Source organism: Scyliorhinus torazame, chromosome 30 (genome assembly GCF_047496885.1).
Source record: "Scyliorhinus torazame isolate Kashiwa2021f chromosome 30, sScyTor2.1, whole genome shotgun sequence".
Taxonomy (NCBI): Eukaryota; Metazoa; Chordata; class Chondrichthyes; order Carcharhiniformes; family Scyliorhinidae; genus Scyliorhinus; species Scyliorhinus torazame.
In genome coordinates this window covers 20,659,665-20,684,976 of record NC_092736.1, presented here as the reverse complement: position 1 = coordinate 20,684,976, position 25,312 = coordinate 20,659,665, and the positions used below count along the sequence as shown (strand labels likewise).

The window sequence follows — 25,312 nt, the reverse complement described above, 5'->3', positions numbered from 1 at the left end:
TGATCTTGTTTGTAGGTGGACGGCAAGGTTCAGGGTCAGATAATAGAGAGTGGCCATAAAATTTGTCTTTGGAGACCAGGTTCACTAAGTGCTTGTAAAGATCTCTTATCTGCAGCCCAGCGTGGAAGTGTCAAACTGTCACCAACAAGGCGTACAACAAAGAACACCAAAGCAGTATTTATTTATTTTGCATAAAGAACAAAGATCGCTCACAATGCCCAGAGCCACACATTGATCAGTAAGGTGTGACGTGGCCTTTCGTAAGGAGCTTATGAATATGAAAAATGGGATAGGCAGTCTTATATCATAGAATTTACAGCGCAGAAGGAGGCCATTCGGCCCATCGTGTCTGCACTGGCTCTTGGAAAGAGCACCCTACCCAAGCCCACAACTCCACCCTATCCCCATAACACAGTAGCCCCACCCAACACTAAGGGCAATTTATCACGGCCAATCCACCTAACCTGCACATCTTTGGCCTGTGGGAGGAAACCGGAGCACCCGGAGGAAACCCACGCACACACGGGGCAGCACGGTAGCACAGTGATTAGCACAGTTGCTTCACAGCTCGAGGGTTCCAGGTTCGATTCCCGGCTGGGTCACTGTCTGTGCGGAGTCTGCACGTCCTCCCCGTGTCTGCGTGGGTTTCCTCCGGGTGCTCCGGTTTTCTCCCACAGTCCAAAGGTGTGCAGGTTAGGTGGATTGGCCTTGCTAAATTGCCCCTTGGTGTCCAAAAAAGGTTAGGTGGGGGTTACAGGGATAGAGTGGAAGTGTGGGGTTAAATAGCGTGCTCTTTCCAAGGGCCGGTGCAGACTCGATGGGCTGAATGGCCTCCTTCTGCACTGTAAATTCTGTGGTCTATCACACTCAACACCTCATCACCTTCCCATGGCTCCTTCCCATGCAATCACAGGAGGTGTAACTCCTGCCCCATTTCCTCCTCCCTGTTGACCCTCCAAGGCCGAAACACTCTGTTCAGGTGAGGCAGTGCATCGCGTGCACCTCCTTCAACCTGGTCTATTGAATTCGCTGCTCCAATGCCGTCTACTATACACCGGAGAGGCTAAACGCAGACTGGGTGATCGCTTTGCAGAACACCTTCCGCCCAGCTGCAAGCAGAGATTTGTCAATTTCTCCCTAGCCTCCACCCTCGTCAGGCCCTCTATCCAGCCCCTACTGCTCCATCCTCTCCACCCCCCGCCCCCCCCCCCCCCCCCCCCCCTCGCCCCAACCCACCCAATACATTACAGGATACATCTCTTCCTATTTCCAGTTCTCCACACCTCTGGCAAAGAGTCATCCAGACTCGAAATGTTGGGCGCGATTGAATGGCCTTGTCACGCCTGACTTGATGACACAAAGAGGCCCTTTAACCTTGCGCGATTTGGGAGGCTTCGCGAGATCTAACCCTGGCACCTTGACACTGCCGAGTCCGCACCTTGGCACTGCCATCTTGGCACCCTGGCAGTGCCACCCATCGGGCCCGGGGCATGCCCTCTCTTAAAAGGTGGGGTTAGAGGAATCTCAAGGACCACCGAAGAGGTAATTTGGGGCATGGGGGGGGGGTTGTCCGGAGGCCGTGGTGGGGAGTCCGAGGGGATTCAAGAGATCGGGGCCGCATTTAGAATTCCGCTCGTCATGGCGGAAAGGGAGGTAAGTGCACCTCGGCGGGGGTTCCTGTCAGGGGCCAAAAAAAGAGTCCCGTCTGATAGCGAGGTGGATCTAGGTGCTGCGGGTGCTGAGCTGCGGGTGCTGAGGAACACCCGGCTATACGCGACAAAACGGCACTCTGTATTTTGGGCATTAAATGGCGCCCATTATCTCTCCACAGTCACTGTCAGACCCGTTGAGATTTTCCACCATTTTCTGTTTTCGTTTCAGATTCCAGCATCCGCTTTTACCCAGCAAAGATACTCTGCGTCGTGATTAAGACACCACAGGTCTTTCTACAGACTCTGAAGTGCCCAACTACAGTCTTTGCTTTATTTATAGGCCCATAAGACTGTCGAAGGAGAAGTAGGCCATTCGGCCCATCAAGCCTGCTCCGTCAATAACAAGAGACCGTGAAGCACCTAAAAAACACACACTTTTGACTTTTTGTTTCCCCTTTCCTGTTCATACACTGAAGCTAAGTCCATTGAGATTCTTGGTTCCCAGAATTTCAGATTCATTACTTCATTACCCGGTCTTCTCTCTCGGCAGCCCCTCAGGGCCATGGATGATTTCCCTCCACTCCGGTTCTTTGGCTCCTGAGGTGACTTAAAACGTCCAATGCTGGATCTGTGCACTCTGCCACAGGCGGGACGGGCGGGATGCTCTGATCTTGGTCCGCTCCTTCCATCGTTTGCCTTGCCCTCCGCCCTGGGCCTGCCTGAGAGGTTTGAAATGGCTGGCACCTTTGCGGGTGCTCCCTCTAGGTTTGGGCGGTCCCCAGCAAGAGATTCCCACAGATCGGCGGGAATGTCGGAGTTTTCTCAGGGAGGCTTTGAGGAGATGCCTGAAATATTTTCTCTGCCCTCCTGGTAACCACTCATCGGGATAGAGCTTGAAGGGGGGGGGGGGGGGGGTGTCCTGAGATGAGACACCTTAAAACCAGAAAGCTAGGATAACACTAGAATAGTTCTACATAAGTTAGTTTATTGAGGATTGAGACTAATCATAGAAAGTATACCCAGTCATCATTATTAACCATTAAACATGTATTTTTAGGACATACCAGTAACAAGCATTCAATCCCTTGCTACAAGCAGTGGCCACAATGCATGATAGGATTTAACCTACTTAACTTGCCCATGTTTTTTGTGACAAACAGGATTAGATAGTATTAGTGCGGTCAGCAATAACACGGTCAGGTCAGTAAGCAGTTCTTATCAGTGGCCCCAACATCCTCTTTCAGACAATCCATGGTGTAAAGAGGAACAAACTTCAACATCCTGCATCCAGATAAGCAATGAGGTGGGCAGGAACTGGCTGCGACAAGTAAGATGCGAATGGCAGAAAAACAAATTCACCATAGATACAGTATCCTGGTAAACATCACGTGGCAGGATGGGGTTAAATCATGAGCTGATCACAGTCACCATGTTGCTTAAAGTAAACTTTACTGGTCACTATCAAATTGACAGCTCCCAAGGATTGGATCAAGCCCAACTGGGGTGGGCTATTGATTTTTTGGAAAATTGTATAATTGGGGCGTCTGTACCAGTGTCAGGCAGAGTGCTTTTGGCATTTATCCAAAGCACTCTCCCTCGTACGTGGACCAAGCTTGGAAAAATAAAGCCGCCTTAACCGGAGTTGATGTGTCTGCAGGTCTGCGTGTTCAGCTGAGCTGTAACTAAGAGGGAGAAACCCCCAGCTCAAAATTCAGTCCTTGGAAACCCTCCTACCGAGCGCAGAGTAGAGGACTCATTTTGGGAGTCTCGTGTCAGGCACATGGGCAATGCGTCCCGCCAAAGGTATCTGATTAGCCATAGCCAGTGTCTTGATATTGACTTTGAAAGAGGACACTGGTATTGGAGCTTCCATCCTGCCATTGAATTTACAGGATTTTGTGGAGGTATCACTGATTGGAGGCATTAACCAGGAGCACGTCAAGTTGTCCTTTCTTCCTCATTGAGATAACGTCATAATCCTCAACGCAATCACAAACTGAGCGTATTTTGCCACCTATATTTTCTCTACCCCAATTAATTTTGGAATAAACTCCTATATGATAATTCAATTGTTAAAAACTAATTTCTGTCGCATTATTCAGCAGTCCATGATATTCTCAGTCATAAACAATGCAAAGGGGTCCATTTGGAACAATTCTCCATTTAAAACCTTTAACATTGTTAATGAATGGCCCACCCCTCCCCCCTCTCCTTCCTGACCTGTCTCTCTCGTCAAGGTTTAGGAATTGTCCATTGCCAAACCTGTTCCTCTTCAAAGACATGTGACGAGATCTTCCATGACCGCCTGGGGGGCATCAGTCTACCATCTCGTCCAGAAGGTGGCTACGTTGGCAGTCGTTTTCTGAAGTGGAAGTCTCCCGTTTCTCTACGCAGGTCCCTGCAATGGGGTGTGATCCCACAGTATTCCGATTCAAGAGCCAGAGAGCTGCCAACTGAGCTGACACCAACTGTGATGATTCACCAAGGGTTAACAGAATTTTGCTTTCAACACCGCATGCGACAAGACTGAACCCACAACTTGACACTTTGGGCGGGATTCTCCCGCAACTGGCCGGATGGCCCGATGCCGGCGCCAAGAGCGGCACGAACCACTCTGGCGTCGGGCCGACCGGAAGGTGCGGAATCCTCCGCACTTCCGGGGGCTAGGTAGGCACCAGAGGGGTTGGCGCCACGTCAACCGGTGCCGAAGGGCCGGCGCAAGTTGGCGCATGCGCAGAACCGCCGGCATGGTTCCGCGCATGCGCAGACCGGCCAGGGTGTTACTGCGCAGCCGCAGGGGGGTTCTTATCCGCGCCGGCCATGGCAGAGCCATACAGAGGCCGGCGCGGAAGGAAAGAGTGCCCCCACGGCACAGGCCCGCCCGCAGATCGGTGGGCCCCAATCGCGGGCCAGGCCACCGTGGCCCCCCCCCCCCCCCCAGGCTGAATCACCCCGCGCCCCCCCGAGGACTCACCTAGCCGGCCTACAAGCCAGGTCCTGCCCTGATGGACCATGTCCATTTCACGCCGGTGGGACTGGCCGAAAACGGGCGGCCGCTCGGCACATCGGGGCCCGGAGAATTGGCGGGGGGGGCCGCTGCCAACGGCTCCCGACCGGCGCAGCGTGATCCTCACCCCACCTGAAAACCACGCCGGAAATTCGGCAGCTGCCGTTGGAGCAGCGGGGCGGGATTCACGCCACCCACCGGCGATTCTCCGACCTGGCGAGGGGGTCAGAGAATCCCACCCTTTACCTTTAACGCGAGAGGGTGCAGTGATTGCACGCGTAGCGGGGGTAGCCAATACATTAATAGCTGCAATAAACCCATCCACTCAGCTGTTTGCAGTCTAAGGAAACCAGTAGAGCTTTGAAGTCACATTGAGTTATCACCGTAACGCAGGTGTTTCCTCCGCTATCTCACTGCAGGGATGGAGCGAGGCGCGGGGAACACGTGCGCAGGGAGCTGGGGGATTGGTTTCCGACATTGTCACCTGAGTGGTAATGTTACGGGACAGCGGCTTGCTAAATGGCAAATGATGTCCTCGAGGTTTTGGAGGGGCAGTGTGGAGGTAGGGAAGATCGATTTTCCCTAAAATTAGGGCTTAGCAATTGGCAATGACCACACCCGATTGTTGTCAAAATGAAGGCAGGGAACACAAGGTACTTCAAAGCATTGACAGCTGTGAAATGATCCCATCACCAACCAACGGCACGCTGTCTCACGCTGCCAAGGAACATGGCGCGAGGAGTCCAGAGAACCTCGGCCTACCTTTCCAAAGGGAATTGGATGATCAGGGTAGGGAAGGGGGACTAGCTGAATTGTTCTGACAGAGAGCTAACATGGATGTGATGGGCTGAATGGTATTCTTTTGCGCTGCGACCATCCTATGATTCAATGAATTGTCGTTGTGCTGTAGACATCTTTTCATTGAATGAGGAGACATGATCCCAACTCACTGAATCACTGTCCATTGGTAGGTAGGGATGCTGGTCCATTATTCCCGATTGCCTGGGTGTCGTATCCGAGGGGGTAACTCAGTGATGAACTGGGAGACCTGCCACAGGAATTCCTACCTAAATATTGCACGTCAATTGCCCGGGAAGTTCAAACTTCCTTCGGGCAATTATCCTGCACTGGGAATGATCAAATACCCTGATTTAAATTGCAGTCTTTGGGTGATTCCAATTGCCTTACCGGACTAGCTATCCAGGAAAAGTTAGAAGAATGAAAACCATTTTGAACTCCGAGGTAACTACAGGAGTGACTCCCCCCCCCCCCCCCCCCCCCCCCCCCCCCCCTCCTCCCCACATCACCCCACTGATGCCCTACTAGGCCTCACGACCGCTCCTGTGTGGATATCACAATCACCCGAGATTCGGACTAAAACGCAGTCAGTTAAACAAATCCCAAGCCCAGGCTGGCACACAGTAGGCCTGACCTACACGCAAACAGCAGGAGCTCGTCGTTATACCATTTGGGTCATCCTAAACAAACGAGGCGCCTGATGCCCTTGGTCTGCCACAAATCCCTTAAAATAACCTGGCTGCAGCTGCAGCAAAACCATGAAGCAATTAGGGAGCCACCTCTTCGAACACCAAAGATAATCTTAAAACTTCCACTTTTATATCAAAAGACTCTTGATGCCTCAAGGCGAAATAGGATGAAGTCACCCTTAAGGATGACTTGTGGACCGAACATATACCAAAGAATCCTCGAACCAGGAACAAAAGAAACATCGGTCAACTTTGAAAGACGGACTGTCTCAAAAATTGAAAAGTATAAAAAAGGGACAGATTCACCCAGCTTTGCACTCTCACTCCTTTCTGCTACTGGGTGAGGTCGCAGTTCTGTCCAATTGCCTGGTTCCTCCGACAAGTCCCATCAGACTTTCGTGTGTGCAAACCTATTATTCCTTTAGATGTATTAAGTAGGTGGTGTCATAGATACTTAGGGATTTCCATGCATGATATGTTCTTCTCTTCGAGTGTCTTTAAGACAGAGATAGGTTCCTGATTAATAAGGGGATCAGGGGTTATGGGGAGCAGGCAGGAGAATGGGGATGAGAAAAATATCAGCCATGGTTGAATGGCGGAGAAGACTCGATGGGCCGAGTGGCCTAATTCTGCTCCCATATCATCTGGTCTTATAGAAAAAGATAATAGAACAAAGAACAAAGAACAAAGAAATGTACAGCACAGGAACAGGCCCTTCGGCCCTCCAAGCCCGTGCCGACCATGCTGCCCGACTAAACTACAATCTTCTACACTTCCTGGGTCCGTATCCCTCTATCCTCATCCTATTCATGTATTTGTCAAGATGCCCCTTAAACGTCACTATCGTCCCTGCTTCCACCACCTCCTCCGGCAGCGAGTTCCAGGCACCCACTACCCTCTGCGTAAAAAACTTGCCTCGTACATCGTATAATCTATTAACAGATAACAATTCCTATTTTTAAACTCTGTAATTTTATATTTAATACCCTGAAATATTTTAATAAAATCCCACGAAAAATAAACTGTATGGTCACATTGAGTAAGCTTTAGATCCTAGGCTCCATTAGTTTTGACAGACAAGAGATTTTCCACTAGAATGTAACTAACATCCTATTTAACTGTTTGGGGCCGGAAGTGTTATCTCCTCCTAGTGAGAGCTGTTCAGTGCCTTACAGAGAGATAGTTTTCCCTCCTTCCGTGGCTTAGCCAGAATAGACTAGTAAGATTAAAACCCTCGGGATAGGGAATCATAGAATTTACAGTGCAGAAGGAGGCCATTCGGCCCATAAAGTTTGCACCGGCCCTTGGAAAGAGCACTCTACTTAAGCCCATGCCTCCCCCGGTTCCCGTAACCCATTAACCCCACATAACCTTTTGGGCACTAAGGGGCAATTTAGCATGGCCAATCCACCTAACCTGCACATCTTTGGACTGTGGGAGGAATTCTTACTCCCCTCACACTCCCCATCCCCTGACAATCCTCCTGACCACCTCCTCAACCACCTCCCCGACTACCCCCTCCCCCACCAACTACACTCCTGACCTGCCGACTACCCCATGACTCGTGTTCACCCGCCACCCACTCCAACTACCCTCACTGAGTCCACCGCGACTAGCCAACCCCTCCCTCCGATCACCCGACTCGATCACCCGACTCTTTCCATTGTCCATTTGACCACCTCAGTGACCACTCGATCCAGCCCTCTGGCCAACAGGCCCACCCCAGCGACCACCTGATCCCTCCATGACCGCACGATCCTTCCACCGACCACCCAACACTCCCACTGACCACCAGTACGCTCCGATGGCCAGCTGGCAATCCCCCCCCCAATGGCCACCTAACCCCTCCACTATTACATTACTTTGCCTATCTATTAAATATTGGCTTAACCAATGTTGACATTAAATTGCGATTTATAACCAATGGGTTCCGCATTTGGCTGTGGTAGGCAACTTCTTCCTGGATGAGTTGATAAAAAGGAACTTGCTCCTCTCAGTGCCTATAACTTAGTGTCATGAGGTTTGATGGTCTATTTGCTTATTAATAATGGCATATGGCAATATCTTTATAGTGAGGTGTGGCACAACAATTGTATTATTAAAGAATAGATTTTGGTTCGGATAAGGAATTGGTTTTAGTTTTGGAGGCAGAAAGGCAAGTCATTGGGCATTGCTGGTATATAAACCACACTGGCATCTTTATTGAAGGAGTCTTGTTAGTGTTACGATAGAGAGCTGTTAGGAAATTGGATCAAAGATGTAATGGGCAATTCACCAACAGTCTGTCCTGGTCCACTCACGTTGATGCAACAGTCAAGAAAGCCCAACAACGTCTCTACTTCCTACGGAAGCTAAAGAAATTTGGCATGTCTGCATCGACTCTCACAAACCTCTACAGATGTGCCGCAGAGAGCATCCTATCCGGCTGCATCACAGCTTGGTATAGCAACTGCTCGGCCCAAGGTCGCAAGAAACTGCAGAGTGTGGTGAACTCAGCCCAACGCATCACGCAAGCTTGCCATCCACCATTGATTCTGTCTGCACCTCCCACTGCCTCAGGAAGGCAGACATCATTGTCAGACCACTCCCACTCAGACTTTGCCCTCTTCCAGACCCTTCCATCAGCCAGAAGATACAGAAGTCTGAAGACCCGCACATTCAGACATAGGAACAGCTTCTTGCCCACAGCTGCTAGACTCCTCAACAACTCCCCCTCGGACTGATATGTTCCCTGTAAGAACACTATTCACGATGCCCTATGCTGCTCTTGCTCATTTATTGCTTGTTTGGCCCCTTGTTCCGCACTGTAACCAATCACTATTTGTTGATGTACCATTTGTCAATGTACTCTGTCGATTATTCTTTTGTCTACTATGTACGTACTGTGTGCGTTCCGTTGGCCGCAGAAAAATACTTTTCACTGTACTTCGGTACATGTGACAATAAATATCAATCAATCAATTTAGGGGTTAACAGACTGAGGTAAATACTGAAAGCACTGAATCAGGGGTATGCACCCACACCTGGCCTGAGTTACATTGTCCCATTCAGACTTAAACTCGTTGATGGGAATAAACAGGATCCCCCTGTTCAGCCGGGGTAATTCACTCAAGATCCATTTTCCTCAGGGGTACTCTGATCTGATGAGCCATCAGCCCATTACATAATCTGATGGCCTCTTTTTGTGGTAAATGGGAGGTTAGTTGCATATTCATAGGGGGTCCCTGTTCTCTTTGTGTAATAGCGAGCGGACAATCCAAAGTCCAGATAATGATGATGAGTTCAAGCCTAGACACACCTGGATAGAAACATCTTTGAGGGACTGGGCAGAGCTTAGAGAGATAAAAAAATATCCTGTTGAAACGGGTGTGGCAGAAGGATTTGGAAAACTAGCGGGAGAGGGCATGGAAAGCTGCCACAGAGACAGGCTTTCGGAAAAGGGTCTGAAGGAGCTTTCCCTAACAGCAGGAAAGAGGTTCTGTAAATGCAAGTATCACTTTTGCCTGCCTGTGTTAGTGGAGTTGAGAGCTGTATATTTATTTTGAGTGCTGTTTCATCGGAAATCACGTTAATAAAGTTTTGCTTGCCACAAGCAATCACTCCTGTAGCAAATCAATCTTTCCGTACAATCTTAAAAATGAAAATTGTGGCTCCGGTCAATATCTTAGCCACTGTTGGGATCTGACCGGGCGTCGTAACAGTATATGTAGCAGGAGGCGCTAAGGGGAACAATTAATATACTTAAGCTGAATGCAAATAGGTGTGCCACTGGAATATTGCTGCTGAGAAGGGAGTGTTGGAATTTGATCCCCTGATATGATCAGGGGATTTGATGGAATCCAGCGAGATACGGAAAGAATATTAAGAACCCTATGCTCCCCGGAGTGTTTTTGGTCAGGCAAATGATGTGCTGAATGTTTGCGGAAGACAAACTCTTGGTTACATTGGTGGGGGGGGGGGGGTTGGGGGGGGATTTTCCGTAGCCCCGCCCTGGAGTGTTGCTCAGCCGCGGGAGGCTGTCCGTCATTGTCCAGCGGGGGGGCTTTCTGGTCTTGCCACTATCGATGGGATTCGCCATTAATCCAGCCCCTCGCCGCCGGGAAACCCACAGCGTGGGCTAGCCCGGCGGGACCGGAAGATCCCGTTGGCGAGAATAGTTGGAAAATCCTCCCCTCCATATTATCATTCATTTCACTGCACCTCCCCCCCTCCCCTTTCCCTCTGCAAGCAGAGATGCAAAACTGATCAGGGGTTTCGAACGATCAAACAGAACTCTCAAGAATGTTGGTAACGCAAGAACACAGATCCGGTTCAAAACAAAAACAATGACGCGGGCTTTGCAACCTAATCTTGCGGTATATACATTCCTTCACAGGTGTTCGAGATTTCAAGATATTCGAGCTTGATGCCAATTGGTTATGATAACTCTATTTATGCACACAGAAATTATGATATTTTAGTGTTTACAGTTTGACAGTTCCAAACAGATCATTTATCACCTGCAGCATTACAGGGCAACATTCATCCTCTTCTGATTCTCATTCAGCTTCTTTGTCAATTCAGCCAGCACTAATGTCCCTCATTTTTGCTTTGCAAAAATATACATTATTCATAAAATATCTGAAAGCTCCCGGCAAAACATTTCAAATAGGAGAAAGTGCAACAATATTGAAGCTTTCTGCAGAGACCATGTTGCGCTCTGAGGTAGCATTAATGACCTTTTTTTTTTTGCAACTTATACTTTATTTGTAAAATATCTGAAAGAAAAAGGACAAACATTTCAAAATGGCCACCACATAAAGTGCAATAATATTCAGGTTCTCTATTTACGTCATGTTGCGCTCTTGAGGCGCTTCAATGCAGTCACAAAAACATGACAGACATTTCAAAATGGCATTAACGTCCTCCTTCATAAGCAAAGGTGCCATCCTCTGGTCCACTACAGTCCAAATTCTTCGTCATTTATCCTCAAAAGTGCTGGTCCTCTGACTGAATGAGGCCCACCATTTTCTTTCCCCACATTAACCCCAGCTCCGGTTTTCCTACCCACCCAGCAAACCTGAACCTCCCAAGCCCAATCCTGCACAGGCAGACCCTCCTCGTATTCAACATTTATAAAAGACATCCTGGGTTTTTATTTTTGACCCTGTCCATGTCTGGCATGAACCCAGAACCGCCGTCTTCCCAACAACAGCAATTGCTGATGTCGCAGGCGAGCTTCGGTTCGGTCAGCAATCGTAAGGCAGCTAAGGCCACGTCCTATTCGCTATTCGAGTTGGACAACTTCAACATTTACTCGGTTTATCAAAGGCAGGATCCTATCTCTGTAACTTCTTACTAAATGCATCAGTGAACAAATGCTTGTAAATGCTTACATACGAATAGGAGCAGGAGTTGGCCATTCGGCCCCTCGAGCCTGCTCCGCCATTCAATAAGATCCTGATCTGAAGGTAACGTCAATCCCACATTGCTGCCCAACCTCCGATAACCTTTCACCCCCTTGTTGATCAAGAATTTATCCATCTCGGCTTTAAGAATATTCTGCATTTGGAGGAAGAGAGTTCCAGAGGCTCATGACCCTCTGAGAGAGGAAGTTTCTCCTTATCTCCATCTTAAATGAGCGACCCCTTATTTTTTAAACAGTGACCCCCTCGTTCTAGATTTTTTTCTGTAAATTTAAAGCACTCAATTCTTTTTTTTTTCCAATTAAGGGGCAATTTTAGCATGACCAATCCACCTACCCTGCACATCTTTGGGTTGTGGGGGTGAGACTCAGGCAGACACGGGGACAATGTGCAAACTCCACACGGACAGTGACCCGGGGCCGGGATCGAACCTGGGACCTCGGCGCCGTGACCCCTCGTTCTAGATTCTCCCACAAGAGGAAACATCCTCTACACATCCACCCTGTCAAGACCCCCTCAGGATCTTAAACATTTCGATCAAGTCAGCTCTTTTAATCTTCTAAACTCTAGAGGATACCGTCGGGTTTTGGAGCTGTGATACCAGGGAACACAGTTTAAAACAACAGAACTTAATTTACAGTGTGTTATCTCCTACCTGGCTGTTCCTCTCTCTCTGTTTCCCACGCTAGGATTTGTTACGTCACTAGCGGCGAACATATTAATACAACAGAGCTTCGCTATAGCTAATAAGACTTAATGGTTGAAAGTAAATTGAGTAAAACCTGGAATAGTAAGGGAATTCTCTGAAAAGGGGTAGGGTGCAACAAACCTTTTAAAACATTTACTTCCCTATTTGATCTTTGAAAACAACCGCATGATGCTAACCAGTGCGAGCCAGCAATCGGATAATTTGGAGCCTCTGCCAAGTGGGAAGGGAGAAAGATTTAATGATGACCCCCTTGCCCTGTTACTGCACATGAAAGCAGCAGATAACTTACAGAGCAGTTGTTATAAATCTCAGCAATTTGAGTGCATAACTTTCTCTTTGAAGCAAGAGAAAGATTAAGTGCTGCCCTCTCGAACGATAAATAGAGGAGATTTGCTCGTTCAGGTCTACATTTTATTTGGTGAGGTTTTTGAAATCCTTATCAGGTAAGATAACGAGGGCGTCGCGGTGTCGCGGTGGTTAGTTAGCACTGCTGCCTCACGGCGCCGAGGATCCGGGTTCGATTCCGGCCCCGGGTCACTGTCTGTGTGGAGTTTGCACATTCTCCTTGTGTCTACGTGGGTCTCACCCCCACAACCCAAAATGATACGCAGGGTAGGTGGATTGGCCGTGCTAAATTAATTGGGAAAATAAAAAATATATATTTTTAAAAAACTTTGATAACAAGATGTATCACTTATCTGAGTTACGTGTAAACAATAAGGTCACTTTTTAAAAATAAGAGTTCGCTCATTTAAGGTGGAGATGAGAATAAAGTATTTTCTCTCAGAGGGTCGTGAGTTTCTGGAACCCTCTCTCATGAAAGGCAGTGGAAGCAAAATCTTTGAATATTTTTTAAGGCTAGAATCTTGATTAAACTATACTTTATTGATATTGGATGCTGAAGACTCTGTGTATCCGTGATATATGCCAAAGACTCCATGATAAGTCTGGAATTGAAAGCTCGTCGGTCGGTAATATTGGCTGCGGTAGCTCCTTTAAGGGGCATGCCCTCACGACCCATGTGACTGGCCCAGGGCCTATCGTGCGGGTGCTCGTGAACCCCGACCAATGGGTGTAAAGCACGGGGCCCGGGGAGTGGAGTCCCGGACAGGATGAACCCAGAAGCCAGATGTGAAGTCCTGTATCGAGACTCTGTGCCTGCAAATACGATACTCTTGTTGGCTGCCAATAAAGTCTTTGTTCTTCCTTACTGAGGTCTACCCCATATTGCCTCGAGCCACCACAGTGACTATGGCAACAATCATTGACTACTCCAAGAATTGGGGCAGCACGGTAGCATTGTGGATAGCACAATTGCTTCACAGCTCCAGGGTCCCAGGTTCGATTCCGGCTTGGGTCACTGTCTGTGCGGAGCCTGCACATCCTCCCTGTGTGTGCGTGGGTTTCCTCCGGGTGCTCTGGTTTCCTCCCAGTCCAAAGATGTGCAGGTTAGGTGGATTGGCCATGATAAATTGCCCTTAGAGTCCAAAATTGCCCTTAATGTTGGGTGGGGTTACTGGGTTATGGGGATAAGGTGGAGGTGTTGACCTTGGGTAGGGTGCTCTTTCCAAGAGCCGGTGCAGACTCGATGGGCCGAATGGCCTCCTTCTGCACTGTAAATTCTATGAACCCATCTACTTCACTAATGTCCTTCAGGGAAGGAAGCCATTGAATGTCAAGGGGCGATGGTTAGATTCTTTCTTGTAGGCGATGGTCATTGTCTGGCACTTGTGTGGCACGAATGTTACTTGCCACTTCTCAGCAAAAGCCTGAACATTATCCAGGTCTTGCTACATATGGACAGGGACTGCTGCAGTATCTCAGGAGTCATGAATGATGCCGAACATTGTGCAATCGTCTGTGAACCTCCCACTTTTTGACTTTATGATGAAAGGAAAGTCATTGATGAAGCAGCTGAAGATGATTGGGCCTACTTCCCTGAGGAACTCCTGCAGCTATGTCTTTGAACTGAAATAATTAACCTCCAACCACCACAACCATCTTCCTTTGTGCCAGGTATGACTTCAAGGGATTTCCCCCCGATTCCCATTGACTCCAGTTTAGCTGGGGCTCCTTGATGCTGTCTTCATGTTAAGAGCAGTCAATCTCACCTCCCTGATTGAATTCAACTCTTACACATGTTTGGGCCAAGGCTGTAATGAGGTCAGGAGCTGAGTCACCCTAGTGACACAGAAACTGAGCGTCAGTAAAATGAAATGAAATGAAAATCGCTTATTGTCACAAGTAGGCTTCAAATGAAGTTACTGTGAAAAGCCCCTCGTCGCCACATTCCGGCGCCTGTTCGGGGAGGCTGTTACGGGAATTGAACCGTGCTGCTGGCCTGCCTTGGTCTGCTTTCAAAGCCAGCGATTTAGCCCAGTGTGCTAAACCACTGTGAGCGGGTTATTGGTGAGTAAGTGCCACTTGACAGTGCAGTTAACAACACTTTCCATCACTTTACTGATAATCAGGAGCAGACTGCCGATACGGTAATTGGCTGGATTGGATTTGCCCTGTTTGTTGTGCACGGGGCTTACCTGGACAATTTTCCACATTGCCGGGTAGATGCCAGTGTTGTGGCTGTACTGGAACAACTTGCCTAGGGATGTGGCAAGTTCTGGATAATAATAATCTTATCAGTGTCACAAGTAGGTTTACATTAACACTGCAATGATGTTACTGTGAAAATCCCCTAGTCGGCACACTATGGCGCCTGTTCGGGTTCAGAATTGGACAATTCACAATGTCCAATTCACTTAACAAGCACGTCTTTCGGAACTTGTGGGAGGAAACCGGAGCACCTGGAGGAAACCCACGCAGACACGGGGAGAACGTGCAGACTCCGCACAGAGAGTGACCCAAGCCGGGAATCGAACCTGGGGCCCTGGCGCTGTGAAGCAACCACGCTAACCACTGTGCTATCGTGCTGCTCAATGGGCGATGACCGCGTGAATCTTTCAGGAGAATGAATGTCAGAACCATCCAAAGTTAGCAATTTAAATCCCTTTATTGGATGGCTCCCAGCGAAGCTCGATTGTCCAGGGACAGATTGCACCCCCCCCCCCCCACCCCCCGCCCCCGCCCGCTCCCCCCACCGCCCGATACCTGGAGAGCCTGAAAGTTACGAGTCCATAATTAAAATAATAGATAATCTGGTCATTATCATATTGCTGTTTCTGGGAGCTGCCTCCTTTAGCACGTTACTACGAAGAAAAACATTTCAAGACTGCACTACATTGATTGCTGGGTGCCTGGGCATTCCCTGAGATCAGGAGAGGTGCTCTCTGAATGAAGTTGTGTTCTCGGTTCAAAATGAACTACTCAGTAAATGGGTGGATTTGCCAACCGGGTTTGCAAATTGGCATTTGAACCCTAAGATCAGAGTGGATTAATCGAGACTCGACTTCATCACAGCCCCAGGTGTATGGAAGGGCTAAAGTCCGGCAGGGTTCTGAGGAATGTGGAGGAACAGAGAGATTCATGTCCACAGATCTCTGAAGGTTGCCACTCAAGTGGATAGAGCCGTGAAGAAGGCTTATAGAGTGTTAGCGTTTATTAACAGGGGGCTTGAGTTTAACAGCCGTGGAGTTATGCTGCAACTGGAGACCACATTTGGAGTATTGTGTGCAGTTCTGGTCACCTCATTATAGGAAGGATGTGGAAGCATTGGAAAGGGTGCAAAGGAGATTTACCAGGATGCTGCCTGGATTGGAGGGTAGGTCTTATGAGGAAAGGTTGAGGGAGCTAGGGCTTTTCTCATTGGGGCGGAGGAGGATGAGAGGCGACTTAATCGAGGTTTATAAGATGATGTGGGGGATAGATAGAGTGGACGCTCCTCGGGTGGATGTAGCTGTTATAAGGGGGAATAACTATAAGGTTCAGGTGGGAGATAGAGGAGGGATGTCCAAGGTAGGTTCTTTACTCAGAGAGTGGTTAGGGTGTGGAATGGACTGCCTGCTGTGATAGTGGAGTCGGACACTTTAGGAACTTTCAAGCGGTTATTGGATAGGCACATGGAGCACACCAGAATGACAGGGAGTGGGATCGCTTGATCTTGGTTTCGGACAAAGCTCGGCTCAACATCGAGGGCCGAAGAGCCTGTTCTGTGCTGTACTGTTCTACGTTCTATGTTCCAACAGAATTGTGCTAAGAGACTGAGATCAAAGTTCATTCAATCCTGCTCCATGGATCAGCAGTTTGTTTGTCCTGAAACGTCAAAATAAAACTTTGATTTGCAAAACTGTTCCTGGATCGCGCTCAAAAAATGTCAGTGAAACTGGTCAACGGGCGAAAATGACCCAGAGAGTGACTTGATTGCCACGATAATGGAGAGACTGTACAATGGTCACAAGTGGAAGGTTCAGACCTGATAACGGCACAATGAGATTATGATACACGTTTAATTTGGTTTGTTTTAATTCCCATGTTGGTGCTTAACGTTTGCGAGATTTATCTCCTTCATTACTAAGTCAGGGCTGGCCCAGTACGACAGCACGTTTCCCTCCGAGTCACAGGATTATGGGTTCAAGTCCCACTCCAGGACATGAGCAGAAAAATCAAGGGTGACCCTCCAGTTGCAGTGCTGAGGGAGAGGGTATGAAGCTCCAACAATTCAGCATGTGGCAGAGTCTGTATATCTATTTTGCTTAGAATGGGCCGGGATACTCCGGGATACTCCAAGTCCCTGCGGTGTGTTTTCCCGTGATGGAGGTGGCTTGCTATTGACCGCTGAGGTTGCTCATAGAATTTACAGTGCAGAAGGAGGCCATTCGGTCCATCGAGTCTGCACCGGCCCTTGGAAAGAGCACCCCACTTAAGCCCACACCTCCACCCTATCCCCGTAACCCAGTAACCCCACCTAACCTCAGGGCAATTTATCATGGCCAATCCACCTACCCTGCACATCTTTGGGTTGTGGGAGTGAGACCCACGCAGACACGGGGAGAATGTGCAAACTCCACACAGACATTGACCCGGGGCCGGGACCAAACCTGGGACATCTGCGCCATGAGGCAGAAATGCTTACCACTGCGTCACCGTGCCGCCCCATAACTTATAAGTAGGCGTTAATAAAGGTTAGAAAATCACTGCGAGAGGGCAGCACGGTGGCGCAGTGAGTAGCACTGCTGCCTCACGGCGCTGAGGTCCCAGGTTCGATCCCGGCTCTGGGTCACTGTCCGTGTGGAGTTTGCACATTCTCCCCGTGTTTGTGTGGGTCTCACCCCCACAACCCAAAGATGTGCAGGGTAGGTGGATTAGCCATGCTAAATTGCCCCTTAATTGGAAAAAAACTGGGTACTCTAAATTTATTTATAAAAAAGAAAATCACTGCAAATATCTATATAAAATGCAGAGAAAGAAGAGGAAGACTTCACGAGTGCAAATTCCAGAGTGATTTGCTTGATCAGTAACATGACTTCAGTGGGGGGATCTTTCCCCAAGTTTAAACAATGGTCACATCATACGGACATACCATGAACAAACAAACATGCAGATCAGGAGCAGGAGTAGGCCATTTGGCCCCTCGAGCTTGCTCTGCCATTCAATAAGATCATGGCTGACATAATTCTGGCCTCAACTCCACATTCCACATGTGCTTGGTAACCTTTGACTCCCTTGTTAGTCCCTTTATCAACTTTTGTCAGGGCCACGAAGAGTACAACACAAGTTGGTGAGTCAACCAAAATGAAACGTAACTTTATTTATAATAATATTCACACAAGACCAGTACTTCACTATTGGTCTTCTCTCTAGCTGGTACCTAAGGGCAGCACGGTAGCACAGTGGTTAGTACAGTTGCTTCACAGCTCCAGGGTCCCAGGTTCGATTCCCGGCTGGGTCACCGAAATGAAAAATGAAAATTGCTTATTGTCACAAGTAGGCTTCAAATGAAGTTACTGTGAAAAGTCCCTAGTCGCCACATTCCGGCGCCTGTTCGGGGAGGCTGGTACGGGAATTGAACCGTGCTGCTGGTCTGCCTTGGTCTGCTTTCAAAGCCAGCGATTTAGCCCTGTGCTAAATAGCCCCTTGTCTGTGCGGAGTCTGCACGTTCTCCCCATGTGTGCGTGGGTTTCCTCCGGGAGCTCCAGTTTCCTCCCACAGTCCAAAGATGTGCAGGTTAGGTGGATTGGCTATGCTAAATTGCCCCTTAGTGTCCAAAAAAAGGTTAGGTGGGATTACGGGGCTCGGATAAGGTGTAGGGGTAGGGTGGAGGTGTGAGCTTAGGTAGGGTGCTCTTTCCAAGGGCCGATGCAGGCTCGATGGGCCGAATGGCCTCCTTCTGCATTGTAAATACTATGATTGCCTGGTTCTATTTATACAACAGAAAAGGTTAATGATTGGCCCGCCCCCTTATCGGGGGAGCTCATATTCCCCATATTCACGGGGTAACGCATTGACCCTATCCAGGAGGATCTGCATCATCCACCCTTGCTTGTCCCTTCCTCAAAGGACACCAATGCATTACTTGATGTGACCATCAATTCACACGAAACAGAGAGTAGATGTAAACTGTGGCTTTAATCGACTAGAACAATGCCTGCCTGCGACTGCTCTGCTAGTGAGAGCCGCCTACAGGGCTGCTGCTCTTTATACCTCCCCTCAAGGGGCGGAGCCCACAAGGGCACCAACATGATACATTCCATGTAATATCGTACAATGGTCCAGGTGGAGCCCACATGGGCAACAGCGTTATACAAAGAACAAACAAAGAACAAAGAAATGTACAGCACAGGAACAGGCCCTTCGGCCCTCCAAGCCCGTGCCGACCATGCTGCCCGACTAAACTACAATCTTCTACACTTCCTGGGTCCGTATCCTTCTATTCCCATCCTATTCATATATTTGTCAAGATGCCCCTTAAATGTCCCTATCGTCCCTGCTTCCACTACCTCCTCCGGTAGCGAGTTCCAGGCACCCACTACACTCTGCGTAAAAAACTTGCCTCGTACATCTACTCTAAACCTTGCCCCTCTCACCTTAAACCTATGCCCCCTAGTAATTGACCCTTCTACCCTGGGGAAAAGCCTCTGACTATCCACTCTGTCTATGCCCCTCATAATTTTGTATACCTCTATCAGGTCTCCCCTCAACCTCCTTCGTTCCAGTGAGAACAAACCGAGTTTATTCAACCGCTCCTCATAGCTAATGCCCTCCATACCAGGCAACATTCTGGTAAATCTCTTCTGCACCCTCTCGAAAGCCTCCACATCCTTCTGGTAGTGTGGCGACCAGAATTGAACACTATACTCCAAGTGTGGCCTAACTAAGGTTCTATACAGCTGCAACATGACTTGCCAATTCTTATACTCAATGCCCCGGCCAATGAAGGCAAGCATGCCGTATGCCTTCTTGACTACCTTCTCCACCTGTGTTGCCCCTTTCAATGACCTGTGGACCTGTACTCCTAGATCTCTTTGATTTTCAATACTCTTGAGGGTTCTACCATTCACTGTATATTCCCTACCTGCATTAGACCTTCCAAAATGCATTACCTCACATTTGTCCGGATTAAACTCCATCTGCCATCTCTCCGCCCAAGTCTCCAGACAATCTAAATCCTGCTGTATCCTCCGACAGTCCTCATCGCTATCCGCAATTCCACCAACCTTTGTGTCGTCTGCAAACTTACTAATCAGACCAGTTACATTTTCCTCCAAATCATTTATATATACTACAAAGAGCAAAGGTCCCAGCACTGATCCCTGTGGAACACCACTGGTCACAGCCCTCCAATTAGAAAAGCATCCCTCCATTGCTACTCTCTGCCTTCTATGGCCTAGCCAGTTCTGTATCCACCTTGCCAGCTCACCCCTGATCCCGTGTGACTTCACCTTTTGTACTAGTCTACCATGAGGGACCTTGTCAAAGGCCTTACTGAAGTCCATATAGACAACATCTACCGCCCTACCTGCATCAATCATCTTAGTGACCTCTTCGAAAAACTCTATCAAGTTAGTGAGACACGACCTCCCCTTCACAAAACAGTGCTGCCTCTCACTAATACATCCATTTGCTTCCAAATGGGAGTAGATCCTGTCTCGAAGAATTCTCTCCAGTAATTTCCCTACCACTGAAGTAAGGCTCACCGGCCTGTAGTTCCCGGGATTATCCTTGCTACCCTTCTTAAACAGAGGAACAACATTGGCTATTCTCCAGTCCTCCGGGACATCCCCTGAAGACAGCGAGGATCCAAAGATTTCTGTCAAGGCCTCAGCAATTTCCTCTCCAGCCTCCTTCAGTATTCTGGGGTAGATCCCATCAGGCCCTGGGGACTTATCTACCTTAATATTTTTTAAGACACCCAACACCTCGTCTTTTTGGATCACAATGTGACCCAGGCTATCTACACCCCCTTCTCCAGACTCAACATCTACCAATTCCTTCTCTTTGGTGAATACTGAGGCAAAGTATTCATTTAGTACCTCGCCCATTTCCTCTGGCTCCACACATAGATTCCCTTGCCTATCCTTCAGTGGGCCAACCCTTTCCCTGGCTACAGTGAAATACATGGTGAATGGTTAATACAATACGTTCACCACATTACTCAAACATGATTTCCCTTTCGCAAGACCACGCCGACTCTGCTTGATTACATTGAGATTTTCTAAATGCCCTGCTATAGCCTGATTTCAGCAATTTCCCCACAAGCTGTTAAACTAACTGGCCTGCAGTTTACAGCTTCCTGTCTCGATCCTTCCTGAAACAGGAGAGTTCTGTTTGCTATTTTCCAGTCTGATGGGACCTTTCCAGAACCAAGGGAATTTTGAAAAATTAAAACCAATGCTTTATTGCAATAGAACTTACACTAAACATTTGCACAGGAGACGACGCAGCACCAGGAATAGCGGTAAGATTGCCAGCCCCATTGTACAGCCTGTAATATGCATTTACAACATTCATGGAGTTAATTGCACGCATAAAATAAGACACATTTACCCTCAAAGGGGATTAAAAGCGTCCCTTCCAGTTATTAGTTGGAATCTACCAATCCTATTTTATGAAGTACAGGTTATTTACAGGTTCAGTGCCATAATGCTAAAATAGTAGCAATAACGTGCATTTTTAAAGCACCTTTAACCTCCTAAACTATCCCAAGGCACTTCACAGAAGTGCAATCAAACAAAATTTGGGGGCAGCACGGTGGCGCAGTGGGTAGCCTCACGGCGCCGAGGTCCCAGGTTCGATTCCGGCTCTGGGTCACTGTCCGCGTGGAGTTTGCACATTCTCCCCGTGTCTGCGTGGGTTTCGTCCCCACAACCCAAAGATGTGCAGGCTAGGTGGATTGGCCACGCTAAATTGCCCCTTCATTGGAAAAAAATGAATTGGGTACTCTAAATTTTTTTAATAATTTGATGCCAAGCCACATGTGGAGATTTTAGGAAAAGCAAAATACTGCAGGTGCTGTAGATCTGAAATAAAAACATCGAATGCTGAAAAAACCCAACCGGTCTGGCGGCATCTGTGAAGAGAGAAACAGAATTCATGTTTCAATTCCAATATGGCACTTCTTCGGAAGAATAGTTATATCGGGGTTGAAATTCTGCTGAGTGCTTTACTATGTTCCTGGCCACCTCCCAGTGCTATAAAGTATCCGAGAGATATGGGCATTTAGTCTCGCTTCTGACATATTGTGTTCTCATGAACAATTACAGCTATTTTATGGCACGTTGCCTGCCCATTATTAGTTAAGTGTGTGTCAGCCTGACTGCTGCGCTCATACACCATTTTCTCATTCTGCCAAACACCCACTCTACAACTGGACCAAAGCTTTCATTGCACAATGAGGTCATTGAAGGCAGTTGCCTCCTTGTTGAATCATGCTGCCTTTGAGCTCCGGCCAAACGGTGATCTTCTTCCTCCTACATTCTTGAGCGCGGCCCAGAGCAGAACACTGGCACAGGACTGCACATGCTGAGGCCTTGCTCGGCCTGGCCACACTCACTAGGTCATTGGGACCATTTCCTTCCGGCCAGCCCAACCCCGCCGACCACCTCGCCCACTTCCTGCCAGGCAGCATATGTTTGGCTCGGCATTCTCCTTTTACCGAGGTGGGCATCAACTGCTCAGGTGGTTTGGGGACAGCATGGAGGAAGGTTCTGAGGGAGCCCTCATTGAATCCAGGGCAGTGACGGAAACCTGCAGCTCAGGGGCTACTGGGCTCTGAGTGCGGCCCCACAAGACATTTTGTTGACTGCTGCCCACGCGCGGGATCGCCAAATTCCGCTGATTTCTTTCCGTGTAGTTTTTTTTCCTACCGGTATGACTGAAGTGAGGTGCACGCTGATAGCTCGCAATATTGACTATGACGGCCATTTTGTTTTTACCTTTTGAAGTTGATGACAGTTCTATTGATATATAAATGATAACGCCCATTTTATAACTCATTATGAAATATTCAGCATGTATTAATAGTATTCAATCTTATGAATGGAATCATGGTTAGTGCACGTGCATGATTTCAATCTTGTGGCCCACTGAGATGAAGGAAGGTCTCTCATGAGACCCACTCACCAGGCTAGGTTGCCCATCTCTGATCCCGGGCTGGTTTGGTCCTTCCCCCCACTTCTCCCCTCGTTCCAATGGCACAGACATCTCTGGGATGGGGTGGGTGGGGGGGGGGGGGGGGCGGGGAGAGAACTTGCAACAACTGGACAACTCTTCCTTGCAAAGAATTGATTAATTTGTTCGCCTTGGGAAAGAAGACCACCATCTGATCAGGTGGTTTGGAGATAGCGGGATGCAAACTAAACCGCACTCCTCTGAGAAGCCTGCAAACTGCTCAGTCACAAGCTATCCTGCAAGGTTTGAAGTGCTAACACTGTCTCTGTGCCAGAGAGTCCTATAGACTGTGGTGATATGCATCACTGTAAATACACAAGGGGTTAATGCTAATACACTAAGACTAGATAGACACTAGAGGGAGCACCAGAGACATCATGACACACAGACATTCAACCAATAGGTCAGTAAGATAGGACATGACCAATGGGCAGTCACGATACACACAGAGGTGACACCACCACACGGGCATTACACCAACCCATATAAAAGGACACAGCACTCATGCTCAGTCTCTTTCTAGTGGAGACACTTAGTGAGTACAGACAGGGTTGATTGAAACACATCACTCCCACCACGTGGATTGTAGCAGACTGGTTAGTTAGTCTGAGTAGCTATAGCAGGATTAACAGTAGAGTCGAATCCAAGTAGGAGAGTCATTAACAGTTTAATAAATGTGTTAAAGCTATCTCCAAGTCTGAACCTTCCTTTGTCAGAGTGTACAACAAGGAAGCAGCTTCTGCTACGTCAAGAGCATAACATAGACTATTGGCCGTGACCTCGTTTCTGGTAATGCTGACGATGTGGGAGACCGGACATCCCACTGTCCAGCACTGATTGGGCAGGATGAAGGCCTCACACCTGCTCAAAAAAATGCCAAGCCTTATTGACCTTTTATCGGACACATTTCGCAGATGGGTAAGGGAGTCGAAAGGCTGCCAAAGGGGTGCAAACCCTGCCCTCCAGTGTATTATTCAGCCCTATTTACTGCCTGTGAGCAATATGTTTGTACGTAAGGGGATGCGTTTTCTTATCCTCCGAGGGAGAATTCCAATTCAATAACTGCCAGCAGCAAGCCTTTTGTGAGTTTTTAAATAGAAAAAAAATAATTATTGCCACACATTTGCCCTGGAGGTTTAAAACGTGAAATGCCACTCACTCGAATGAACATAGAACATTGAACATACAGTGCAGAAGGAGGCCATTCAGCCCATCGCGTCTCCACCCACCCACTTAAGCCCACACTTCCACCCTATCCCCGTAACCCAATAACCCCTCCCAACCTTTTTTCGGTCACTAAGGGCAATTTATCATGGCCAATCCACCTAACCTGCACGTCTTTGGACTGTGGGAGGAAACCGGAGCACCCGGAGGAAACCCACAGAGACACGGGGAGAACGTGCAGACTCCGCACAGACAGTGACCCAGCGAGGAATCGAACCCGGGACCCTGGCGCTGTGAAGCCACAGTGCTAGCCACTTGTGTTACCGTGCTGCCCACACACACTATCTCACACACACACATTAGCTACAGTAGGAGGTAAAACAATACAACTACAATTTATGATTGTCTCCGTCTCCTTTGTGCAGGCTTGTAGTTTCTTAGGTGTGTTTATCCTTTGGTTGAAGTGAAGATCTCGTAAAGCTGTGAGGTTTCTTGTCGTCAAATGTTAAGGAGGGTGGTCCTCAGGTGAACTCAAAGTTGGAACAGGTTAGGGAAGTCCTTCGCCTACTTTCAAGGTATTGCTGTTTATTATTTTGACTGCAAAGTAAGCAGAAAGTATGGCCATCTCATCATGTGACCCTTTTCAAGTCCAAAGTCCTTTTCCAAATAAGGTGGGTGGTTGGGTCCATTATACATGCTGCGTGGCGGCTTTCACATCTTGAGAGCTTGAGGCAGCTGGCGTCTCCGACTATCCGATTTGAACTTACCCTTTTGAGTTAGTTCCGGGGGAAGGCATGGAGTCACTGTTGTGTTCTGCTTCTTCATGTAGCATAAGCTGCTTCCTTGATGTATGCTCTGACAAAGGAAGGTTTATACTTGGAGATAGGTTCAACACATTTATTGAACAGTTAACAATTTTCCGACTTGAGTTCGACTCTCCTGCTGATCTTGCTATTGTAACTCAGTCTAACTAGTCAGTCTGCTCTGGGCCATGCGGCGGGTGTGATGCTCTGATCTGCCCCTGTCCTTCTCTCTTGATGTCTCCTATGGAAAGAGAAAGAGCATGTGTGTCCTGCCCTTTTGTATGGGTTGCCCCCTTATGGTAGTGTCACCTCTGGGTGTCTTGATTGCCCATTGGTTGTGTCCTATCTTACTGACCTATTGGTTGAATGTCTGTGTGTCATGATGTCTCTGGTGCTCCCTCTAGTGTTTACCTAGTTGCAGTGTACCTACATTAACCCCTTGTGTATTTACATTGATGCATATACCACAGTCACCATCAGTCTGGACAGTTCCTTTCGTTCACTCTGGGAACAGGGGAGTGCTTC

At 48.3% G+C, this 25,312-nt stretch overlaps 1 long non-coding RNA gene across 1 annotated transcript in view; it reads right to left on the bottom strand.

Annotated features, from left to right (window-relative positions):
- LOC140404279 (uncharacterized) overlaps window positions 1-25,312 on the bottom strand; it is a 79,799-nt gene that overhangs the window by 17,375 nt on the left and 37,112 nt on the right. The window lies entirely within an intron of this gene.